This window comes from Paralichthys olivaceus, chromosome 11, assembly GCF_024713975.1.
Source record: "Paralichthys olivaceus isolate ysfri-2021 chromosome 11, ASM2471397v2, whole genome shotgun sequence".
In the NCBI taxonomy this organism is placed as follows: Eukaryota; Metazoa; Chordata; class Actinopteri; order Pleuronectiformes; family Paralichthyidae; genus Paralichthys; species Paralichthys olivaceus.
This window is the reverse complement of record NC_091103.1, coordinates 25,287,873-25,305,390: the sequence shown is the minus strand read 5'-3', so window position 1 is coordinate 25,305,390 and position 17,518 is coordinate 25,287,873. Positions and strand designations below refer to the sequence as shown.

Genomic DNA, 17,518 nt, shown 5'->3' with positions numbered 1-17,518 from the left:
GGAAAAAAAAGAGGAATGGGAATTTATGTAGGCTGCAATGGAAAGTTTCAAATTCATCTATAGTGAGTTTTGGTGGAAAACCCTCATTGGGTTCTTAATTACACTACAAAAGACACATTATATAGAGACATTATATATAGTAGGCTAGTTACTCGATGTAGTTTCCTACCATAGCATTCCATAACATACCATTACATTAGCAAGCACCAAGCAAATAAAATGTTTTATGGTGAAATATATTTATTACCTTTTCATTCTTTTTTCATATATCAAAGCCAGTAGAGAGGAAGACATCCATTTTGATTGGTTATTAAATAATGGACAAAAAATAAAAAGTAAAAGCTACTACATTATGTAATAATTTGTTACAAAATGGGGAGAAATTTGTTAAATATTGTGTTCATGCTGTTTATTACAAAATGTGTTAGATTATTACATAATGCGGGTGTAATTACATTATGAAGTGAAAATGTATTACATTTTTAAGTTTTATTACACAATGTGGTGTTACAAGGCTTGATATAGGCCAGTAATTCTCGAAAACCCTTGCCACAGACCACGCTGATGGGTAAAATATCTTTCTCCACCATCAAACAGATTCTTTGCTTTATCTCCTCAGTCCATTGCACATCACATCTTGGTGCATGTGGGTGTTTAGTCTGCAAGTACTATTGCATTCTGCTTGTGCTGCTGCTATTTATCAACACCACACTGTATAATTTACACAAGTATGGTTGTGCACTGTAGTTCGCTGTAGGTGTTGACGTGATTAGTATGTAGCCTATAGCCTTTTTTCTAACTCTATAACCGTTAGCATTAAATAGGTCATAATTATTATTGACAGATAATGGCCGTAACGGTTTTGGTCTTGATATCAGAATAATTACCCCTGTACAATTTCACATTTGTGACCCAAAGTATTTGGATCATCTAGTTCTTGAAAAATAAGGAATATTAAATTAGTGAGGTGTAGCTGTTATTTTCATTTGCCAGATATCAATACTGTAAGATTTTTTGTTAAAGACCCAGTGTGTAAAAAGCTGGTAAAATTGTATCAAACTCGGTGCTCCTCACTCCCCCCTCCCTTCCTGAGCGTGAGGAGAGCTACGGTGGCCCTCATGCGTCAAAACCCCGGATGACCTCACTGAGCGGACTTCTCTGCAGTGATGAGGAGGAGTCTATAGATCAACATATATCTATGTTACCTGGTATGTAAACAGTAGTTAATAATTAACATGAAGAAAATATGTTACCACGCTGTGGTAGTGCTTTATTACTGACGTTAGGTAGATGAATTAGTTGAATGCGGGCTAACAATGCTAATACGGGCTAACATTAGCACACAGACTCATATAGCCTGATAACAGGGAGACAGCAGGAGACATGTGTCTTCTCCGTTTAAACACTGAAACAGCTGAGAGCTGTACTGAGGTGAGCAAGAAAAGAGGGGGAGATCCTGGAGCTGCAGCAGTGAGGAGGAGGAGAGACTCAACCACTGGGAGCAGAATGAAGCTACAGGTTTGTGTTTTTATTATATTACTACATGGTCTGCTTGATATCAACAAGAACAACACAAAGCGTTTTTATACCACAGCTCTGTGTTCACATCTTACTGAGTAATGTTACTGTAACATTAGCTGTGCAGTGCATGTCAGTCACTGACTGTAAAACCTCAGAGACACCACTGAACAATTATTATATGAATACTGTATGTTACAGGAATATTTTTTGTTATTTACATATGTGGGATAAAAAACATTACAGCCTACAACCCCTGATAACTGACATTATCATATAACCAACATAATATGGAGCTAATAATCAAGCCTTATCTGAGTTTCTCCTTTGTTTATGTTTTCAGACACCTACTGAAGAGATGAGTGTGGAGCAGCACAGGAGCTGACAGCTGCAGACATGGTGACCCACCTTCTGCTGTAGTGTCATGGTGTTCCTATGAACTGTATGGACTAGGGATGGGCATGATTGATCGACGAATCGACCCATAAGAATTTCGTCTTTCACGTTATTTTTTAATCGATAAAATGCTCGAATAATGCGCGGAGGTACCTATGCACCCCGGCAACATCAGTCCCCTCAGAGCGGGTGTTTTCGGCGGCTGGACTGATGGTCACCAGGCTGCGGTCGCGTCTCAGGTTGTGTGAGTTTATTAACAGCTTCCTGAGAGCTCGCTCTATGAACTGGAGGTGACTCGACCAGAAAACGTCCCCTGTAATAACTGGTGCTCCCTCAGTGATGTTTAACCAAGAACAAGCCTTTTTGTCACACAGTGCCTGGAAGTCATGAGGATTCTTAAGGTGTGTATGTTACATGTTTTTTCTAATTGAGTATTTTTTAAACCACAGTATCAAATCAGACAGTAAATATAAATGATTTGGGAAAGTGACGCCAGTACAGAAGCTCCTGAAAAGTTATTTCCTCCTCCTGACTTCATAGACTTCATCATCTGCAGCATTTACTCTGTGTCAATAAACTATCGAATAATGCGAATAATGTGCGGAGGTACCTCTGCACCCCGGCAGCGTGAGTCTGAGTGGGTGTTTTCGGCGGCTAGACTGACGGTCACCAGGCTGCGGTCGCGTCTGACCCCTTATTGTTTAACAAGATGTTTTTTTAATTATTATTGTTTTGGAACAAACGAGGGTCAATTGTGTTTAAGAGCGCCGGCTCGCAGCTGCAGGCTCCTCTGCTTTAGAGCACCGCAGCACACATCTTCAAGTCTAACCATTGAATGTCACTTTAACTGCCACAAGAGTTGTTCTTCTTGTAATAAAGATCTCATCCAGGAAAAACGCGCTGTATTTTGTATTTTCATTGCATTTTTAATATATAAAAAGTTAAATAATGTATTTTAATTGATTCCTTTTTTTTTTTTTTTTTACAATTAATCGATAATTGATCGTTAATTCTCCCAACGATCGATTAAGAAAATATAATCGAATGCCCACCCCTAGTAGGGACACACCTTTCAGACAGCCAGAGGAAATGCTGTGGTCAGGATCCTGAAAACTGTGAGTCTACCACCATACTTCTCCCAGTGCTGCCTAGTTTTTTACATATTCACAGGCTGTACCAGGAGGATGTTACAGTGTTAGACAATATTAGAGAGCATGGGGATGACAACACTGTTACCGCAGCATATCAACATTTTATTTATTGGCAACATGGCTCTTTGGGCCAGGAAACCCATCTTGTCATCCCCAGAAGCTTTATTTGTCCCTGTGAAGGCTTCATACAGTACCACACACCTGTATATAGGTGCATAAGGATATAATTAGGGTTATTATTAATACTTCTGTTGTATCTTTTTAATTTAATTGTTTTTCTTGATCTATTTTCACACATTTGCTTTGAAACAGTTTTTTAATGAATGTATTCATATTTCCCACTATAAATATTTGTTCAATTGAGTTTACACTGTAATGAAAAGTGCAATAATAAAAGGGACATTAAACAGATTTGCTGTATTTATTTTGAATACATATTATCTACATAAACTGATTTTTTTATACAGGTTGGTGTGCCTGAAAGGCACCATGATTCAGCTTTGCTTTTCAAGGACAGCTGGTGACCTCCCATCTGGATCAGCCCTGTTGAAAACAGTCATAATACTTATTAATATAATATTTGACATTTATATCTAGTTTTACAAAAGCAATGCTAATATGAGTATGACTTACATGGTTTGTATTCCAAAAGAATGATGCCAAAACAAATACAGAGTGCATATTTTATGCATATAAATGCCTTTTTATATTAAAAAAATATATTTTTATAGTCTTCTGAAGCTGAAATCCTACTTCTCAACCATTCAATATCTGATATACATGTTAACAACTTTGAACATTGACTGTGCATGTGAGTGATCAATTTCAGACACAAGCTGTGAAAACAAACAAATAATATTATAATACTAAAGCATTTCAAACTGTTTTAATTGATATAGTAAAATGGCAGCCAGAATCTAGGATGACTCAACAAGTACTACAATGATCTTAGGCAGGAGTAATTCACAATATGAATCTATCTGTAACAATGTAAATGTCGGTATAACAGCATCAGTTTGAATATACAAAAAAACCTAATCTATCGAACAACTGATTGACATAATATTGATGTTAAAGTCTTTGTCTCTCTGTAGTTTTCCATCCTGGAGACAACAGAGTTAATCCCCGGTTCTGTCTCAGGTCCAACATGGCAATGCTGCTTCTGTGTTTGACCCTCGCCATGGAGATATTACGAATTTATAAGGCTTATTCTATTGAAATACAAACGCTACAATTTTTATTTTAGGCTCACTACAGAGTAAATACAACTTAGATATGAGGATTATATCCGTTTTTTTGCAAAGAGAGCCTTAGAAAACCTCAGACATTTTACACTCTGCTACTTTAAGTCTTGATTTTTCTTCGGACCCCAAAGCCGGGACTGATTAGATAAATAAGAGTTTATTGCTCAAAAAAATCAACAAAGAGCAGGCAGTGGAGACAGAGAGCAGGGTGGCTTGTAGAGCCCCAGGGACAGCACGAGTGTCGAGCACATGGAAGAAAAACTCTGCACTGAAGACACAATGTAGGTGAACAGCAAGGCACACAGGTTTACCTGAGTAAACAGAAAAAAAACCCTGGTGAGATACTTACAAAGATTCATAAGGAGCAAAGGAGCTGCACTATCGAACGAGACAGACTCATCTGGCAGAGTAGTGGAGTGACACACAAAAACACAGTGACACACCACAGAACATAGCGGGAAACCCCACATTTGGAAAATAATTAACCGAATTAACCAACATGAGCAAAATTAGGACAGTTAGAGGTAGGGCTGCACCCATCGATAATCGGTTAATCAAACAATTATTTATTTATCACTCAATTAATATAATAATTAATTTATCTAAGATAAAAACTAATGTCACTTGTATTTATTTAATCATCTCTTAAATAATAATAATAAAATAAATATGATGAAAAAAAAAAAGTTTTCCACAACATAAAAAGAACCCAGTCTGAACTGCTAATCTCCCTTTTATAGTCCCATACACAAAATATCTCCAAAATAAAGTGAAAGCTTGTTCTATTTAAGTAAAAGGAATATATCAATCTACATTAAGTTGTCCAACAACAAAATAAATGAAAATCTGTCTCTGACTAAAAACTACCACACTTTAGATCAGGGGTACTCAATTAAAATTCAAAGAATTTCCTCAAGCAAAGGTCAGTAATCGTATTACGTTGGCACATTGCACCAGCCCTTGTTAGACATTATAAATGTCGGATTCAATATATTTTCGGTTAATTGCCCAACCCTAATACACACACTGAACATTCAGTACAAAACTAAACATGCTGCATGTGGCAAACATTTGTGACCCCTGCCTGCACAAACAACACTTACTGTGGCTCATTTTCTCTCACTTCATTTTCACTTTAATGTTTACTACAGACTCAGCTGTTTGTTAACAAGTGTGAACACATGACAGCATGAGTGACAAATAAATCCATCCACTTACAACACTCACTGACTAGTCACACAATAATGTTTTCACACAGTTAGCTGTACAGTTAGTGTGCAACACTGTGGTGTTGTCCCTGTTCACTACCAATACCTTAATTTATGTCTCATTGATCCATGCTTTTATTGTTTTATGTTGCACATATTTTCACAAGCTGTAGTTTTATAGAATGTAAGAGTAATGCATGCTTCCTTGGTGTTTTAGTGATTCACTTCACAGATTTTGTGCACCTGCAGTATTATCAGTCAACAGAAATAATTGACAGAGAGCTCTGTCATATAAAATCATGTCCCTTGCTGTTCATATGTGTCAAATTTAGCTGACACAGTGCTAGTGCAAGGACTTCCTTTTACATCCATATGCACTGAAAGAAAAATTAACTTGCCAGTGTGTGCTTTACCCAAAGCCACAGTGGCTGCTGTCATTATTGTTGAATTATTGTACTTCTGCTAATATAACTGAAGAATCTTAATTTAGGCAGGCATATGTTTGTAGACTGTTAGGTACCGGCTCTTACAACCAGTTGTATTCTCTTACATGTGGGGTGAGCATACTCCAGTTTCTGTGTTTTTTTGCTAGCTCACTATGCATGTGCAAGAGGGCAGTTGAGAGATTGTGTAACTGGCCTGGGGGTGTTTTATTGGGCTGAGAAGCCAGGTCCAAGTCATGAACGAGCAGGAATGTGAGCAGGAAACTCCACATTTATACAGTATAAAGACAGAGGGGTTCATACTATCACATGCCCATATTGTTCAATAAAATTCAATCATTGCTATTTTCACTTAGACAGACTGCATGCAGCATTTGTCAGTGTGTCCATGGACAGTGCCCCTACACGTTCCTTCATACCTGTTAAATGTGCAGATATTCAGTGCTGCCAGTGGCGATGGTTCTGATCCCGTGTGTGGAGTGTTAGTGTTGGCATGCCTGCTAGATCTGCAGGCGAGAGGTGTCAGTCAGAAACCCTACCCTGTCTTGGGATTTCTACAGAGGGGTACATGTGGTCTCTTGCAGACTATATTTACATTTCTGTAATCCTTGCAGAGATGCAGATCCGGAAAGTAGAAATTTAGCTTCAGGGTGGAATACTGAACCGCAGTACTGTTTTATTCAGAAATGTGTCTAAGTATTGAAATATCATTTAAAGGGATAGTTTACCAAGAAATAAAAATTCACTCATTATGTATTCACCACTATGCTGGTGGAGGGGTGGGGGAAGTGTTTGAGTCCACAGCAGAGGTTGCGCTAGACTTTTTCATTGTCCGTCATTTGGACTGACAGACTGTGCGGCTCCAGTAGCTACATATGAACAGTTCACCTGTGGCCTAAACGCACAGTCTCACACCTTTCTCCTGGTCCGCATGGACTTGAATCATGTGCCCGCTTGCGCGTAATCAAATGTCTCAAGTAGGACTGCTGCAGAGGCTATTGTCATGAGGTTTTGGACTTTTTCCTCGGACAGACGACTTCTCATGGCTGTTTTGATGTTGTCCTGGAGACTGAATCCGCGCTCTGCTGCCACACCGGAAGCTGGAGTTACAAGGGCCACTTCAGCCAAAGTTTTGAAATCAGGTAACATTTCTCCAAGTGAAGTGATCAGAAGTCGGCAAGACTCTCTGAACGAGGGGTTTCCTGATCCTGCAAGCATCCGCTTTAGCGGTAGGAAATCCCGCAGCATGTGCTCCTTCTGCACCAGTGGATCAGCTGCACCGGTCTGTGACCCGTAGTGGTTAACGCGCTGAGGACACACGCTGATGCTCAGATGACGAAAAATATTCGGTTAACGCGACCCCTGGGCCACAGAACACTTTAGGAGTCTCAGGGGTAAACAGTGTTAGAGCAGAATCCAATAGAATTCATGAAATTAGTGACCAAAGCTTCAAATGTAATATAACTGCAGAAAACACACAACATAAATACTCAATACTGATTGTGTGGTGTCATCCAAGTGTCCACAAGCCCCAAAATTTAAAACAACATTAAAAAAAACTTCAAAGGTTTTGTGGGAGAAACAATGCTTTCCGTAAGTTTTGATTATTCTATCAAACCGTATTGTGGTCTTTCACAATAAGGTTGTGCCGTTTATTGTTAAAATCATTGTCGGACAGGCTCTCACCTGAAATACCAAGAGTGTGAAGTGGCCCTGCCCCCACTCACTCACACAGCGACACACAGTCAGATACGAGGAGCAGGAGCAGCTTGTGTACGTTAAGTGGCCGGTAAGTGACTTCGTTGAAGAACAGTGGGAACAAACAGTGAAAACAGAGTTTCTCTCCGGTCCACAGCTGCTCAATGATCAGAAGGTCGGTTTGTTTCGAGCTGGAGTTTTTGTGTCCTCCACTCTAACCTGTTCTCACTATAACTAATAAACACTCATCACTAGTTATCAGGACCTGGTCAGTACATGAAGTAACTCAGTGTCTGTTTGATTGCCGAGTTTATGAAGCTTCATTTAAACATCATGAAAAATGACTCATCAACATTTTGTGCTCAGTACAACATGTGATGAGACACTCACAGACTGGAGCGACATGCAAACATGATCTGACATCATTGAGTAATAACTAACACATGATTACAAGTTTGTCATCTAAATTATCCCAATAAAAAATTAACTATGAACGTGAACTACTTCATTTTCATCTCCATGCACTGAACTTTGATCTCATTCTATTTAAGTGTGTACTGGCCTACCTTAATATTTTTAATAACACACCAAGTTAGAGGTTTCCTTTCACAGTTTACAGCTTTAGTTCTCTGAGAATTTCTTTAATCAAGCAAAATATCCCTAACTGAACCAATATTGAATAGAATCGAGACCCTGTGAATCGTAATCAAATCACTTTGGGAAATGTACTTAAAGTAAAAGTGCAGAATAGCCTAATGTATGACAGGATTCTCGGCACAGAAGAGAACTAAATCTGATGTCAGAGGGTACCGGTATGTGGACACAGTAGAGGACCTAATTAGAATAAATCTTGAGGGAACTAGCTTGAAGGAGGGTGATGCCATAGAGGCTGTACAGATGAGGTTCAGTCAGGGCAAAAGAGCTAGAAGGCCCAACTACAAGGGTTGGCCTTCAGAGGTGCCAGGCCCTAGTGGTCCTCAGGGGGATGTGCTTTAAAGGGAGAGGAGAGGTATTCTGTAAGAGGAAGTTTCTTGTTTACCTGTTTTGTTGTGGTTGTTATTTTGTAAATTATATTTTAATTACCAAAACTTTTACCAGCTAAATATTTAAGACTGGAAAATTAGGAATGTGTTGCGTTGTATGTTGTAAGGGGTATGCCTACATTTTGTGCTAGTGCCCCTAAAACCACTGCTACTAGTGCAAAAAGTCTGGAGTACTGACATTATAATTTCTGTAAGTTGTCTATTTATGGGGATGATGTGAATAGTTGAGTTGCAGATCAATATAAGGTGCGCCCCTAAATTTTCTGGTTGCTAACATTTTCAGTAAGGGGCTACAGTGCTCCTAGTAAAAAAGTTAGTCTGGAGCCCTACAGGAGATTGTCGACTTTATAAAATCACCTGTTTAACTTTTGAAACAGTGTAGTTACATCCCTTTGGCCTAATAGCTTATTGTTATGGAAAAGTTTGAATGATAGCTGCCTGTCTATGTCTAAGTGATGATGTTAGTTTGTCATGAATTTGGTTAAATTTAAAACCTTTTTCCTATCTGAGACAAACAACTCTCCCACAGTGGTACTTAGAGATGGTGAATCACAGCAGCAGGAGAGGGAAGAAGAAAGAGGACAGATACAGACTTATGTCTGTTGTCGCTATCAATATGTTTCTCTGTATAATGCATTTTACATTTGTGGCTCATTTCGTGTCAAATCATGACACTTTTGGGCCAACTGTCACAGTTAATGAAATGTTTGTGCTGATTTGATCACATGAGAAAACTATGGAACCGAAAACAAATTCTATGCGTCTTGGATCCTAATCAATGCAGATATGGGACAACCAAGTTTGAACTTTTTTTGGTGGCTGTGACTTTAACTTCACATATATCCTCTGATATAGGTCATAGAGGAATGATTCGCATAGTGTTTTAAAGCCTCTTACCAGATGAACAGTACATGGCTGTCCATATATATATAGATATTAGGGGTGGAACGGTTCACAAAATCCACGGTTCGGTTTTGTGGTCACAGTTTTCGGTTCGGTATATGTTGATTGTTAGGAAAATCAATTATGTCTTGTATAGTCAGGTTAAAACTGAAAGAATGAAGCAGTCTGACATTTGATACATCATTGTGACAGTCTTAGGTTAAACGTAGGTGAATCTGGCACTGCAAGACAGGAGACATTGCTAGTTCCAACATGTGCTTCATTTATTTGGCAAAAACTCAGTTTTTTCCTCCTGAACTTAAAGTGCAGTGTTTGACATACAATCAAAGAAATAAGGCTGGATTTCTTTTCAAACTTAAAGAGTCACTGTGTTAAATAAAAATAAATTAAAAATAACAAAATATATAATCCAGTAAATAATCATCAATATAAAATGTAGCATAAACCAAACTAAAAAATACTGCTCTGCTCATTCTATTCTCATGTTTTTCTGCAAGAAGATCAGTTTGTCAATATTCTCTGCCTACGGATGTACCTAGGACTGCAAGGTAACGTCGAGCCAATTTAGCAATATGAGTATACTTATGCTCGTTGCTTCTCTTGTCCTGTCAACTCTCTCCGTCTCCTCCTTGCGCTGCCAATTGTCTCACTGGGATGATGTCTCCGCAGGTGAGCTGACATGTTGGTCGTGTTGCTGTTAGCGTAAACAACACGTGTTGAACAATGCTTGCACACTGTCGCACTTTTGTCAACAACTTTTTTACCGCCGTCATCGTAGGTCACTCTAAATGCAAAGTGGTCCCATACAGCAGACCTATAAAGTGCTGCTGGCGCATCTTCTAACTCTGGCTCTTTCCCACTCGCCATACCCACACAATTCTCCACAACAACTGACCCAATACTCTATTTCTATCTGCTACACCCGGCTACGCTGCTTCGCTTCTTCTTGTTGATTACTACTGGTGGTTGACTTTGGGCGCAGTACCGCCACCTTCTGCTCTGGAGTATACATGCTTCGCCTATGAAAAAAAGGAGCAGCGCATAAACCGAACGCAACACACGCGAATTGAACCAAGACAGTCGAACAGAATGGTTCGGACGGTTTTCATAAACCGTTCCATCCCTTATAGATATCTCTCTCTCTCTCTCTCTCTCTCTATATATATATATATATATATATATATATATATAGTTATGGTTTGGTTTATGGAATGCCAAGTGAGAAAGAAATGACACAAAATGGTTTGCAATATTTTTTATATTTTATTTGTCAGGAGAGGATTTAATTGGTTTGTGAGGCCAACAGTAGTGTGCCTGCTAATCCTTGGTTTGAGCCTTATCACAATGAATTGCATAACGAACAGTCTTTTCTTTTTTCTTTGTATTCGTGCATCTAGCCTATGTTTAATTGGGATTATTGTATAGATCAAGATCATAATGTGTTATTATAGATGAACGTGACAGCTGCTGCAGTAAGAGAAATAAGACCCGCCTTAGAGGGGAGGCAAAGCGTTGCACGCATAGGAAATATACAGCTCTTATTTAAACACTCTCAGGCCTGGAGCACACCAACTGCGGTACAGCTGCTGTTCAGTCCTGCTTTTCTCACTGCCTAACAATTCCTGTCCCTTTTCAAAATAAAAGCATTCCTGCGTTTCTGTTGACTGAATACATTCATCTGTTCATCAAATTAGTTTTTTTGTGAAATATTTGCAGGCTTCATACTGTACAGCACTGTTATTTATTTGAGTACACAGAACTACTTTTAAACAAGGAAATACTGTGATTATACCAGAAACTTCAGAAAGGCTGTAGTTATTAAAAGTTAACGCAAGGAACTTTAGGTGATGGGCAGTAGTCTCTCTCTCTCTCTCTCTCTGCAGTGTCCCCGGCATCATTCAATATGGTATAGGTACTAATAGTCAGAGCTGAAACCTGATGGTACACAACTGTTCCTGGTCTCTCTCTCTCTCTTCCCCCATCTCTTTTCTACCCGTCTCTCCTCCCCTCTTTCTTTGCTCACCCCAACCGGTCGAGGCAGATGACCACCCACATTGAGTCGGGTTCTAGAGGTTCTCCCTGTTAATGAGGGAATTTTTCCTCTCCACAGTCGCCAAAGTGCTGCTCATTGTGGGAACTGTTGGGTTTCTCCACGATTTTAAGGTCTTGACCTTCTATGTAAGGTTCCTTGAGATAATTTATATTATGATTAGGTGCTTTTCAAATAAAATGTTATTGAATTTAATCAATACAATATTGTAATGTCACTATTAGGGATAGACCGATGAAGAGAACAAGGAGTTTGCTATCACTAGCAGTGGGATTAACGAAGGAATTTACTTACTTACTTAGAGAGTCGTTCTACTTGCAAATAGACATGGTCAATACAACGTCGATAGAAATCAATTCATCCATGTTTCGACAGACAACACAAACATAATCGATTCATATCTTCATACATTATTTTTGCGGTTTCCCCCCGCTGAATAATTGTAACCCCCACTGCTCCAGGACAGACGAACATTAAAGGTCCGGTCGTCCGTTGTCTCTGTCGGAGTCGGCTTCCTCCTCACCTCTCTGACCTGTGCTCACTTTACACTTTAACAATAAACACCATCACTGATCACAAGTTATTAGGACACGTACAGGACTGATGTTTTCTTTGTTTTTGTTTGATTCGCTCTGGAGTTTTTGAGACACACATTTAAACCTGCTAAACAACACAAGACGTAACGTGACACGCAGAGTCAGGACATCAGAGTGACCGGAGCAATCCAGAGTCTCAATCCGACATCATCGATTAATAACTAAATCAGTTTGTGTGTGAAGAGGGGCAGACACACACACACAGACAGACAGAAGACAAATTCTTCCCACAGATTACGACACTACACAGTGTTTTAACTTCATTGTTGCAGAAGAAGTGACACCCCTGAATTCAGCAGGTTTTTGTAAAGATCAGCTCTAAGTGTGAGTGATTAGAAAATATCAGAGGAGCAGAGTCTCTTGTTGACCTGTGCAGACTAATGCACCTCAGTCCAGTGGCACTGATTTGATTTTGATTTGATATATATCGATATTGACTGATATATTTTTCTATATATCCCAGCCCCACATGCAAAATGGTTTAGGGATTCACACACTAGTCAAGCTATTGCAGTTGTGTTTGATGACAATCTTCACATGTGCAGCATTCCCAAAATTTCTGTTCACGTTGTGCTCTGGGATAACACAAAACATTTGATTAAAACTATGAATGATTCTAGACTCCAGAGTCTGTGCCCCCACACACATGGGCTGTTGCTAAGGGTAGCTCTGAGAAGTATGCAGTGGCAGTTGAACATAAATTAGTTGGACATTTTAAACATTCTGCCTTGGCCTACTCCCGAAGACATTAAGGTGCAGCTCAACTAGCCTACAAAAACATGTAAACAGGACATGCAGACTTGCTGGAACAGCAGGTACTACATGCTACAGTCTCTCATCAAACAGAAACTGCTTCTGGTAATATTTGAATCAGAATATGAGCTCACAGACAATCTCACCACTCTGGACACTTCTGGAAAAGACTTTGTTCTGGCTCAGTTTGAGGTGTTACATAGTTATACATTGCAGGCCAAACTGTTTGACTTGACGCGAACTGATTTTTTTCCTGAGCAGAGCTAGTGGTCCGCGAGCACCACTTTCTACCTTGTTTTAAAAGGTGTTCACCAATATGCCAATCTCTGCAGTGACCAGCTCCCTTCCTGCCTTTGATAGATGTTGTTAAGAGCAAGAGACCTTGTTGGCAGGAAATTGCTGCATTTTGTGTTTAAAGCAGAGAATGGTGGTGTTTTGGGGATTGATAGCTCGTTAGGAGAGCGTTTGTTAAGCTCTGGTGTAGAATGAGGTTCTTTTATTAACTCAGATATTAACTGTGCTGCTCCCTTTGTCTTCACTTCTTCACAAAATTTAGACGGGCATTAATGAAGTGTATGTTTTCTCTTCACCACTGGTATCTAAGTAAGATGACTGGAATTGTATGTTGCTAAATGCTGTGTGTGTTTCTGTATGTGTGCGCGTGTCTGTGTGTGAAGGGCAAGCAACACATGCAACCAATGGCATGCTCAGACCAAATTATAGAAATAAAAATTGCAAAGGCAGCTAATTTAAGTGAGTATTGAGCTTGTTGTGTGTGTGTGTCAGGTAAAGAAAGATTTCTCTGTGAGTATGTGAAGGGTAGTTGGTCTTCTCAGCTCTTGATTGCTACTTTCTGACCAAATGCTCTCAAGGCAACTGGTAGTTAGGTTCCCTGGTCATTAAACTCACGGTCTAAATTTCACTTAAATTTCTACTACTTAGAACACAAAAATAATTCACTGACTGATAGAGATGAAAAAAGAAATGCCTTGGTTTGTAATTTTTGCATATGAGACAAACCTCAAAATACCACACTTGTTTTGTGACTGTTCACTGTTGTTGTGACTGTTGTCTTGTGAAGTGTTCGTAAGCCTAGATATTCAAATTCAACTCAAAACTGCATCCTTTACACCATGCTTTAATGTCTACAGTTACTGCTGCATTAACTGCAGCTATCGCAAGCTCTTGTGATACTCATGAGTTCTCTGCAGTAGTAGTCTGACTTTCTGAGACTAAGCCTTGAGGGATTTTATTCAACTTTTGACTAGTTTCACTTGTTCTCAAAGATTGAATGAATAGATTTTAAGTTCATGGAAAGCTTATATGAATATGGAAATAAAATGCATGTAGAAACTACACAGGTGGAGGCATACAACCACTGTGAGGTTTTTTTTTTTCTTTCATTTAGTTAACTAATTTCTCTTGGCAATATAGACTAGACTTATGGCTAGACAGTTATAATTGGTCCTAGCATCAATAATCATCCTGATAGTTCTCCTGTCATCCATAGGAAACTGTTAATTTGGAACAGGGAGTACGTTTCCTGGCAAACTGACGATGCTCTTATTTTTTATCAACATCCGTATTACTATACAGTAAAAGTGTGGAGTTCCCTGACTGTATGTGAATGTGTGGGTCGTCGTGATACCAGAATTTCAAACTCGATACCGATACCCAGGAAAATACTGAATACCGTTTTCGAAACCGTGGGTGGAAAAAAGGTTAATGTTTATAATAACTGTTTAGTACGGGAGGTTTATTGACTTCTCACAATTCTTCATAGAGACCAGGGTGTCAGTCTTTATGATGCTTCCCCAAGTTTGTTGTGCTACTGGACATTGTCGCCACTACTTTATTGCATTGTTTGCAATGTTGCTGATCAACATCCTTAGCCTTTCCCTGGTTGTTTGCCATGTATGCAAAATATGTCCAAACGACATTCAAGCCTTTTTCATGTTTAACTAAAACTGATCGCGAAGGCCCTTGAGCAGAAGCACTTGCCATGTTACATTAGTTTTAAGCTGGAGACACCAGCTCAGTGTTATTAATGTCAACTAGCATTCATGTGTAAGCTGCTAGTGAGGGGAGGGGCTGTGTGCCTGCCTGTATGCAGGGGTGCTGTGTGAAGTTTTGCGTCAACTGGATGAGGCGAAGATGCACTGTTGGAATCGTTGCAAATGAGTATCTAATCCAATAGCAATCTTTAGGATCGATTAGAATCTGAGGATTTTTTTGACAACCCTAGTGTAGTGGGAATAAATCCTCTCTGAATGCTAATCTCTCCACAATGTCTCTGTTGATGCAGATGATCACAGTCAAATGATGACAAAAAGGCATTAGTAAGTAGTTGAATAGAACATGCAGACATGTACTTGCACATTGTCAGGGACCAAGCAGGCAGACCAGAGAGCCACAGGTAGTTTCTTTTCGAAAATGTATTTTATTTTTACTTTTAGTAACAAAAATGCAAATAAATGTACAAACAAATTTGGGCCAATAAAATGTCAACTAACAAAACTAACCTTAGGTAACGACTGAAGACATGTTAACAGCACCAAAAAACTCCCCTCAACTGACACACAGGGGAAACATATATAGTGGCTGATCAAGCCACTCACACCAAAAGGGGGATAGACTAGGATGTACTGATTTTGAAAAAAAACTAAAGTAACCGCAAAACACACCAGTATAAGGCCATATATTATTAATGAAGGAAAAATAATAAAACATAACTATCAAACAGTAGTCAAGATTAACAACAGAAACAATGTCCCTCCACATAATTACAGGGAACATGGTGCAGTCCAATTAGTGATTAAGGCCATTTAAGGTTGCAGCTGGACTTCAGCAGCAACCACCCAGGAACTGGTAACTAATTAAATAATTCTCACAAAAAAAGATATAAATAAATTGAAGTAAATTGAAAAATCTATGTGCCCAGTTATTTATCTATGATGTGTGTGTGTGTGTGTGTGTGTGTGTGTGTGTGTGTGTGTGTGTGTGTGTGTGTGTGTGTGTGCCTGTGTGTGTGTGTGTGTGTGTGTGTGTGTGTTTGGTCTTGTTTGCTGGTGGCTGGTGTGGCCGTCAAACACAGACACACTTTAACACAGAGATTCAAATGCATCAATTTACGTGCAGAAATGGAAGTAAAAAGTGCTTGATGTCAAATGGCCACAATTACTCAGTGGCCCATCAGTGTTGTGTCATCTTCTCTCTCTGTTTCTCTGCTCAAATGAAGCTGCTTCTTCTCAAGTAACAATGCTGCACTCTCTTCCTCGTCTCTCAGTAATTTGCCCCACTCCTCTTCCAACTTAACGCATATTCACACTCCCCGTGTTTTGTTCAGACTCCTCTCCTGTTTTTCCAACTGGTCAATCTTTTCCCCCCTTGATTGATTGATTTTTATTTATGGATTAGCAGACAAGAACAGAAAAAAAATCCTTAGGATAACATGTTGAAGGTCCCGTGTCTAAGATTTAGGTGAAAGGGATCTACTGGCAGAAATTGAATATAAAATAATCCTATTTAGCTCGGGAGCAGGTCCTCTCTATGGAGGCCAACATGTTTTTTACAGTAGCCCAGACTGGACAAACTATACTCCTTTTGTCTTATATGCCAATTGAAGGCTATCACTCTGTGTGACATGAAACTTCAACAATATATGTCACTAAATTCTACACACTGAACCTTTAAAGTAAAAAAACACTTATTTCCAACATGGTCCCAGGATGTCAAGACAAAAACAAATGTAAAAAAGACACACTAACATTTAACAACTATTTTAAAATCCTAATAGGAACCATTAAATCCTAGAAGAAAAAAGGCCGGAGTAAAGGCCGAAATAAAAATGTGATGCATATTACAACAGATTTTAAACAATAGATAAAATAACAAGCTGTTAAAGCATGTTAAAGACTAAAGCAGTGGTTTTGAAAGAATGTTCGCCTCTGAAAAATAAATTTTGTTATTTCAAATGTAAAAAGCTTTTTCCCTCTGAAGTTTTCAAATGCTTTAGTGATCCAGTACCTCACCACAAATTAAAAAAACAAGCTCTATATCTAACAAATAATAAATAACTGTTTATAATGTATTTTACTGTAGCTTCACTTGCTGTTTACACAGCTGATCTAATGATGTCATAAGGCTTGATAAAATAATTGAATAATTGGTCAAACGAGTACTTTTACTTATTAAACTAGCCTGTATATGACGGTGTTACATTTAAATATTTCAGCTTAGGAAGATCAGAAAAATGGTATAAAAGTATTGGGAGATTAAATGTGTTCCCTAAAGCATTAATCATGTGACCAGCTACACACACTGGACCAACATCACAAACTTTGGTTCTTTCTGTAAGATAAGAAGTAAAACAATTCACAATTCCGTGATTACACTAGACCTTACGCTGGCACTATAAATTCAGCTGGAATAAGATCCAAGCTTCATCAACCCTTCATCCTCATCTCTACCCGCAACTCTTCATCCTCTTCCCCTTTCATTCAAGTCAATGCATAC

General features: G+C 38.9%; 1 protein-coding gene across 8 annotated transcripts in view; it reads left to right on the top strand.

The window, feature by feature from the left end:
• fat3a (FAT atypical cadherin 3a) overlaps positions 1-17,518 on the top strand; it is a 184,378-nt gene that overhangs the window by 5,710 nt on the left and 161,150 nt on the right. The window lies entirely within an intron of this gene.